General features: G+C 39.1%; 1 pseudogene; it reads left to right on the top strand.

Moving 5' to 3' along the window:
* The first annotated feature begins 1555 nt into the window (after positions 1–1555).
* On the top strand, positions 1556–3503 carry LOC101718742 (zinc finger and BTB domain-containing protein 2-like; annotated as a pseudogene).
* The last annotated feature ends 3028 nt before the right edge of the window (positions 3504–6531 follow it).

Raw genomic sequence — 6531 nt, 5'->3', positions numbered from 1 at the left:
CATAACATGAGCTAAGACAAATAATATCAACAAGTATGAAAAAGGATAGGGAAACTGGAGGTGGGGGAGGAAAGAGGAAGATGATTAAGAAAAAGAAATAAGCTGTAATATGTACATGTGACCACTTCCAAGATGACAACAAACTCCACGAATTGCAAGAATGTACTAATTAAAAAATACAATTAAAAGAGAAGTAAATGGGAATAAAGGAGCAATCAACAGGAAGAGATAACAATTATTAACATATATGCACTGAACAACAGCACATTCAATTTCATTAAACAATAATGTACACAAAAGATCAGATGAACATCAACACAATTATACTGGGGGTGCTTGATACCCCATTGTCACAGATTAACTAGACAGAAAAATCAAGAAATAATCAGGGTTGAAATATGCCTTCGATCAAATGAACTTAATAGACATCTTCAGAGTGTTCCACCCAACAATAGAATACACATTTTTCTCAGCAACACTTAGAATTTTCTTCAAAATAGACCACATACTAGCCAATAAAGAATGCTTAATACAAAATAATGTAAATTCTACCATGCATATTATCAGTTCATACTTCAGTGAAAGTAGAAATGAATGGCAAGAGAAGTGGAAATTAAACAATACACTCTTGAATAGTCAATAGGTTACAGAAAAAATCAAGGAAGAAATAAAACAGTTCTTAGAATTAAATGATAATGCTAGTACAATATACCAGAACTTGTGGGACACAATGAAATCAGTCCTAAGAAGGAAGTTTATAGATGTTAATGTCCACATCACGAAAACAGAGTAAGCCCAAATAAATAAACTAGTGATGCACCTGGAGGTCTTTAAAAAAAAAAAAAAAGAGGGCCGGGCATTTAGCTCAGCGGTTCCTCCGCCTGCCTTGCAAGCGCCAGATCCCAAGTTGGATCCCCGTACCAAAAAGAAAAAAAAAAGAAGAAGAAGAACAATACAAACCCAAAGCTAGTGCAAGGAAATTATAAAGATCAGAGCAGAAATCAATGAAATTGAGACTGAAAAAAAATCAATGAACTAAACAGCTGGTTCTTTGAAAGGATAAACAAAATAGACAAAACCTTAGCCGATTTCATTTAAAAAAAAAGGAAAGACCCAAATCAATGCAATTGGAAATGAAAAAAGTGAAAACACAATAGACAATGCTGAAATCTAGAAATTATAAGCAATTATTTTGCAATCCTTTACACCAGTAAATTGGAGAATTCAGAAGAAATATATAGATTTATAGATACATATAAATTGCCAAAACTGGGCCGGGGATTTAGCTCAGTGGCTCCACCACCTGCTTCGCAAGCTAAAGACCCGAGTTTGATCCCCGGTACCAAAAAAAAAAAAATTGCCAAAACTGATCCAAGAATATATGAAGACCGTTAATAATTCATTAACAAGTGGCTCCGGAAAAGCCGACCGCGGCGGCAGAGGCAGCAGCAGCGAGCAGAGGCAGTGGCGGCGGCGGAGGACAGCACGGCCAAGGCGCCCCGCGCCGCCTCCTCACACGCCGCCATAGGGGCCTCGGTGACTGATTTTTTAAAAAATGGATTTGACCAACCATGGGCTTATTCTACTGCAGCAGTTAAACGCACAGCGCGAGTTTGGGTTCCAGTGTGACTGCACGGTTGCCATCAGCGATGTGTACTTCAAGGCACACAAATCTGTCCTTGTCTCATTCTCCAATTACTTTAAGATGTTGTGTGTCCATCAGACCAGTGAGTGTGTCCGACTAAAGCCCACCGACATCCAGCCGGACATCTTCAGCTATCTCCTGCACCTCATGTGCACTGGAAAGATGGCACAACAGCTCCTCGACCCCGTCCGCCTAGAGCAGGGCATCAAGTTCCTGAACGCATACCCGCTGATCCAGGAGGCCAGCCTTGCCAGCCAAGGCACCTTTTCCCATCCTGACCAAGTCTTTTATTTTTATTTTATTTTATTATTTTTTTATTTTTATTTTTATTTTTGTATTAAATTCTTTTATTGGTGCATTGTAGGTTTACAACACAATTACCTTTCTCATTGGGAATTGTACCTTTATATAATGCATCTTGGTTCTTATTTTTTCCCCATGCCTAGGCCTCCCTTCATGCCCTCCACCCTTCCCTATTTACAAAGACTTTATTTCCATTTTTCATCATTTTCCTTTCCCTTCTTTCCTTTCCCCTGCCCCTCCCACTACCCCTACCCGTTTGGACCTTTTCTTCCTATTTTACATTATCGATTATTCATTCTAATCATTGGTACATTTTAGGTATACAATATAATGACATTCATCATTGAAAATTGAGACCTTTACATAGTCTCTCTTGGTTCTTATTTTTCACCCTTGCCCAGCCCTCCCTTCAACCCCTCCAGTCCTATTTACAAAGATTTTCTTTCTAGTTTTCCATTTTCTCATATTAATCCCATTCCCTTCTATCCTTTGCCCCTTTTCTTCCTATTTCACATTACCTATTATACATTTAGTCCTTATTTACACTTTCAGTTTCTCACACGAGAGGAACTATTCGGTATTTACACATGTGTGTCCTATTTATTTCACTTAAGAGTATCGCCTCAATGTGCATCCACTTAGCTATAAATGTCTCTAACTGACCAAGTCTTATCTGGAAGCATCTCCCTCGGACGAGCAGCCTGTGTCCCTCACCATAGCTCACGTCAAGCCGAGCATCATGAAGAGGAACGGGAGCTTCCCCAAGTACTATGCCTGCGACTTGTGCTGGCGGCGCTTCACCCTGCGGAGCAGCCTTCAAGAGCATCTGCAGATCCACACGGGTGTGCCCTTCACGGCCGCCCCTCAGGGCGAGAGCCGAGTGCCCCTATCTCTCTGCAACAATGCCACTGACCTCGGCAAGGACGCCATGGAAGTGCCCGAAGCCATAATGATCATTGACAGTGAGCTGCAGCTCATCTCGGATTCCCTCATCATGGACGGGCAGCAGCAGTCGGAGACCCCACCGCCCTCGGACATTGCTGACATTGACAACCTGGAGCAGGCGGACCAGGAGAGGGAGGTGAAGCAGCGGAAGTATGAGTGCACCATCTGCAGACGAAAATTCATCCAGAAAAGCCACTGGAGGGACCACATGTACATACACACCAGGAAGCCTTTCAAATGCAGCACTTGTGACAAGAGCTTTTGCAGGGCCAACCAGGCCGCCAGCCATGTGTGCCTCAACCAGAGCATCGACACATACACCATGGTGGACAAGCAGACTCTGGAGCTCTGCACGTTTGAGGAGGGCAGTCAGATGGACAACATGTTGGTGCAGACCAACAAACCCTACAAGTGCAACTCGTGTGACAAAACGTTCTCCACTCCCAACGAGGTTGTGAAACACTCATGCCAAAACCAGAACGCGGACGTTTTTGCCCTAGAGGAGGGGCGGTCCATCCTCCTAGGCAGTGGGGACTCCGAAGTAACGGAACCTGACCACTCAGTGTTAGCTTCCATCAAAAAGGATCAGGAAACTGTGTTATTAGACTGAATGTTACTTGTCTTTTTTAAAAACTGTCATTTTTACGAAAACTATCTTCCTTCTCTTCCCTCCATTCAGAACCCTAGTTCTCTGTGGCATGATCCAACCAGGTCCCTGTTCCCTTCCCACCCCAACCCACTCCCACCTCTGCGAAGGCTTTGTGCATTATAAACCTGGAGTCTATTTACTTTAATTCAGGGGATATTGGAAAGATAGTGGTTAGTAGAGCTTATAAATTTTAACAGATTTTGAGAAGTTTTAGATTATTTAAAAGCATACTTGGAACTAATTAAGGGTATATACAAAACAGAACAACTAAGAAATAATTTGGTAAGCTAAAATTATGACTTTCCTTGGGTGATAAGTCTTCCTTTTCAGGAAAAAGCAATGTCAGAAAGTACAACATGTGTCTAAGAAATAATTCTGGGCTCTGTGCTATGCAAAATCTACCAGGTGTGGGGAAACTTTAAACCCAAGAAAACGTTTTCAGTATTTTACCTTCCAGGTGTCTTATTTCAGAACACATCCTTTGAGATTATGTCCAGTTAGGAAAAATCACTAGCTAAGAAATCTACTTTAATAAAACACAAAAGAGAAAAAGTAATAATGTGATGGCAGTCTTAATTTTTGGATAAAACCTGACAAGCTGCAAGTTTGTGTGTTTGTAAGAAAAAACGTGTGGATACTTCCTATAAACAGGTGGATTAATGCACATGCCTTATCGAATTGCTGGCTTCTTTCCAAGTTGAAAAACAGCAAAATGCTGTATATTCATTTCTGACAAACGTGGTTGTTTTTAAAAATCAGATTCTAAAGAGAAATGATGTCATTTTCTAGCAGTTGCCAGTGGCAAATTTGTTTCAGTACCCAACCGCTGCTTTTAATTCAGTGTATGTACTTATATACTGGAGAGGAAATGATACAGGAATATGCATCTTACACAAAGTTGAGCAGAAGAGGTAACTTTAATGACTTTAAAAGTCAATGCTAAAAGTTTACTGGCAACATTCATTGAAGCATCAAAAAAATGACAAAGAGAAACCAGGACAAAAAAATCTAATTGCTAGGGCTGGGGATGAAACTCAGTGGTAGAGGTCTTGCCTAGCATGTGTAAGGCCCTGGGTTTGATCCCCACCTCCCTAAAAAATAAAAAAACCTAATTGCTCTTTGGGGAAAAACTGTATTTTCCAGGTTTTTTTCTTTTTTTTTAACATCCTAAAATTTTCCCCAGTGGCCTGAAAGCAGTAAAAGTTGTCCACTAATATTCCCTTAGGCCAATAAGACAAGGGTCTTACAGGATAAAATAGGCGCCAGAAGTAAGAACAGAAGGGGAAAGGGAGGGGGAGAGTAGTCAATAGCTATACTGCAAGTATATGTTAAGAATTGAATATCCCATCATTCTATTATGTGTATAGTTGAGTTCTCAGATTTGTAAGTTTTTGTACATACTTTCACTGAATAAACAATTAAATGAGCATATAAAAAAAATTCATTAACAGGTGATGAAAAAGAAGAAGTAATAAAAAACTTACCAACAAAGAAACACTCAGATCTGGATGGATTCACTGGTGAACTCTACAAGAACTTCAATGATTATCTAATGCCAACATCCCTCAAACTCTTTAATAAAATTGAAAGAAGGAAAAAGTCAGTCCTGGAAGCTAGAATTACCCTGATTCCAAAACCAGAAAAGGACTCAACCAAAAAAGAGAACTATAGGCCATCTCTTTAATAAATAAAATGCCCAAATTCCCAACAATATAATGGCAACATAATGCAAGAAATCATCAAAAAGATCATACATCTTGACCAAGTGGGCTTCTTTCTAGAGATGTAAGAGTGGTTCAACATGTGCAAATCAAAAAAGTAATTTATTACATAATCAAGTACAAAAACGATATGGTCATCTCAATAGATGCAGGAAAAGCTGTTCGACAAAATTCAACATCCATTCATGATAAAATCCCTGAATAAAATAGGTATAGAAGGATGTTATCTCAATCTGATAAAAGCCATTTATGACAAACCTACTGCCAACATCATATTAAATGGGGAAACCCTGAAAGCTTTCCCTCTAAAATCAGGAATAAGACAAGGACGTCCACTATCACTACTCCTGTTCAATATAGTTAACACGTTAGCCAGAGCAATCAAGCAAGAGAAAGAAATTAAAGGGATATGTATGGGAAAGGAAGAAGTCAAATTATCTTCTACATAGAAGACTCAAAAATTTCACCAAAACCTCCTAGAATTAATAGCTAAACTCAGTAGGGTAGCAGGAAAAATAATCAGCACACAAAAATCAATAGTATTACTGGATACCAATAGTCAACTCACTGAAAAAAATTAGAAAAACAATACTGTGAACACTATCATCAAGAAAATTTAAATACTTAGGAATTAACATAACCAAGGACGTGAAAGCCCTCTATAGTACTCTGAAAAGAAAATCACAGAAGACATTAGAAAATGGAAAGTTATCCTCTGTTCCTGGATATGTAGAACCAGTATAGTCAAAATGACCATACTTCCAGAACAGATATACAGATTTCATACAATCACAATCAAAATGCTAACAGTATTGCACACAAAACTACAGAAAACAATGATAAAATTCATAAGGAACTAGAAGAGACCCAGAATAGCAAAAGCAATCCTGGGCAGCAAAACCAAGGCAGGAAGTATCACAATCCCAGACTTCAAGTTACATTATAAAATTGTAGTGAAAAAAACAACAACATGGTGCTGCCCAGAAACAGATATATTGATCAGTAGAACAGAATAGAGGATGCAGAAATAAATGCGGGCACGTTCAGCTATCTTGTTTTTGACAAAGGATTAAAAACATGCACTGGAGAAAAGATGGCCTCTTTAATAAGTGGTGCTGAGAAAATTAGCTATCCACACGCAGAAGAACCTAGAATCATGTATCTCTCCATGTTCTAAACTAAAATCAAAATGGATTAAAGATTGGAATGTTAAAACAGAAACAATTTGCTGAAAGATAGGTAAAAATCTTGAAGACATAGCCATAGGC

Source organism: Heterocephalus glaber, unplaced genomic scaffold, assembly GCF_053883595.1.
Source record: "Heterocephalus glaber isolate CG9 unplaced genomic scaffold, H.glaber_assembly_v1.0 deba00001497, whole genome shotgun sequence".
NCBI classification, from domain to species: Eukaryota; Metazoa; Chordata; class Mammalia; order Rodentia; family Bathyergidae; genus Heterocephalus; species Heterocephalus glaber.
This window is presented reverse-complemented; position numbering and strand designations above follow the sequence as displayed.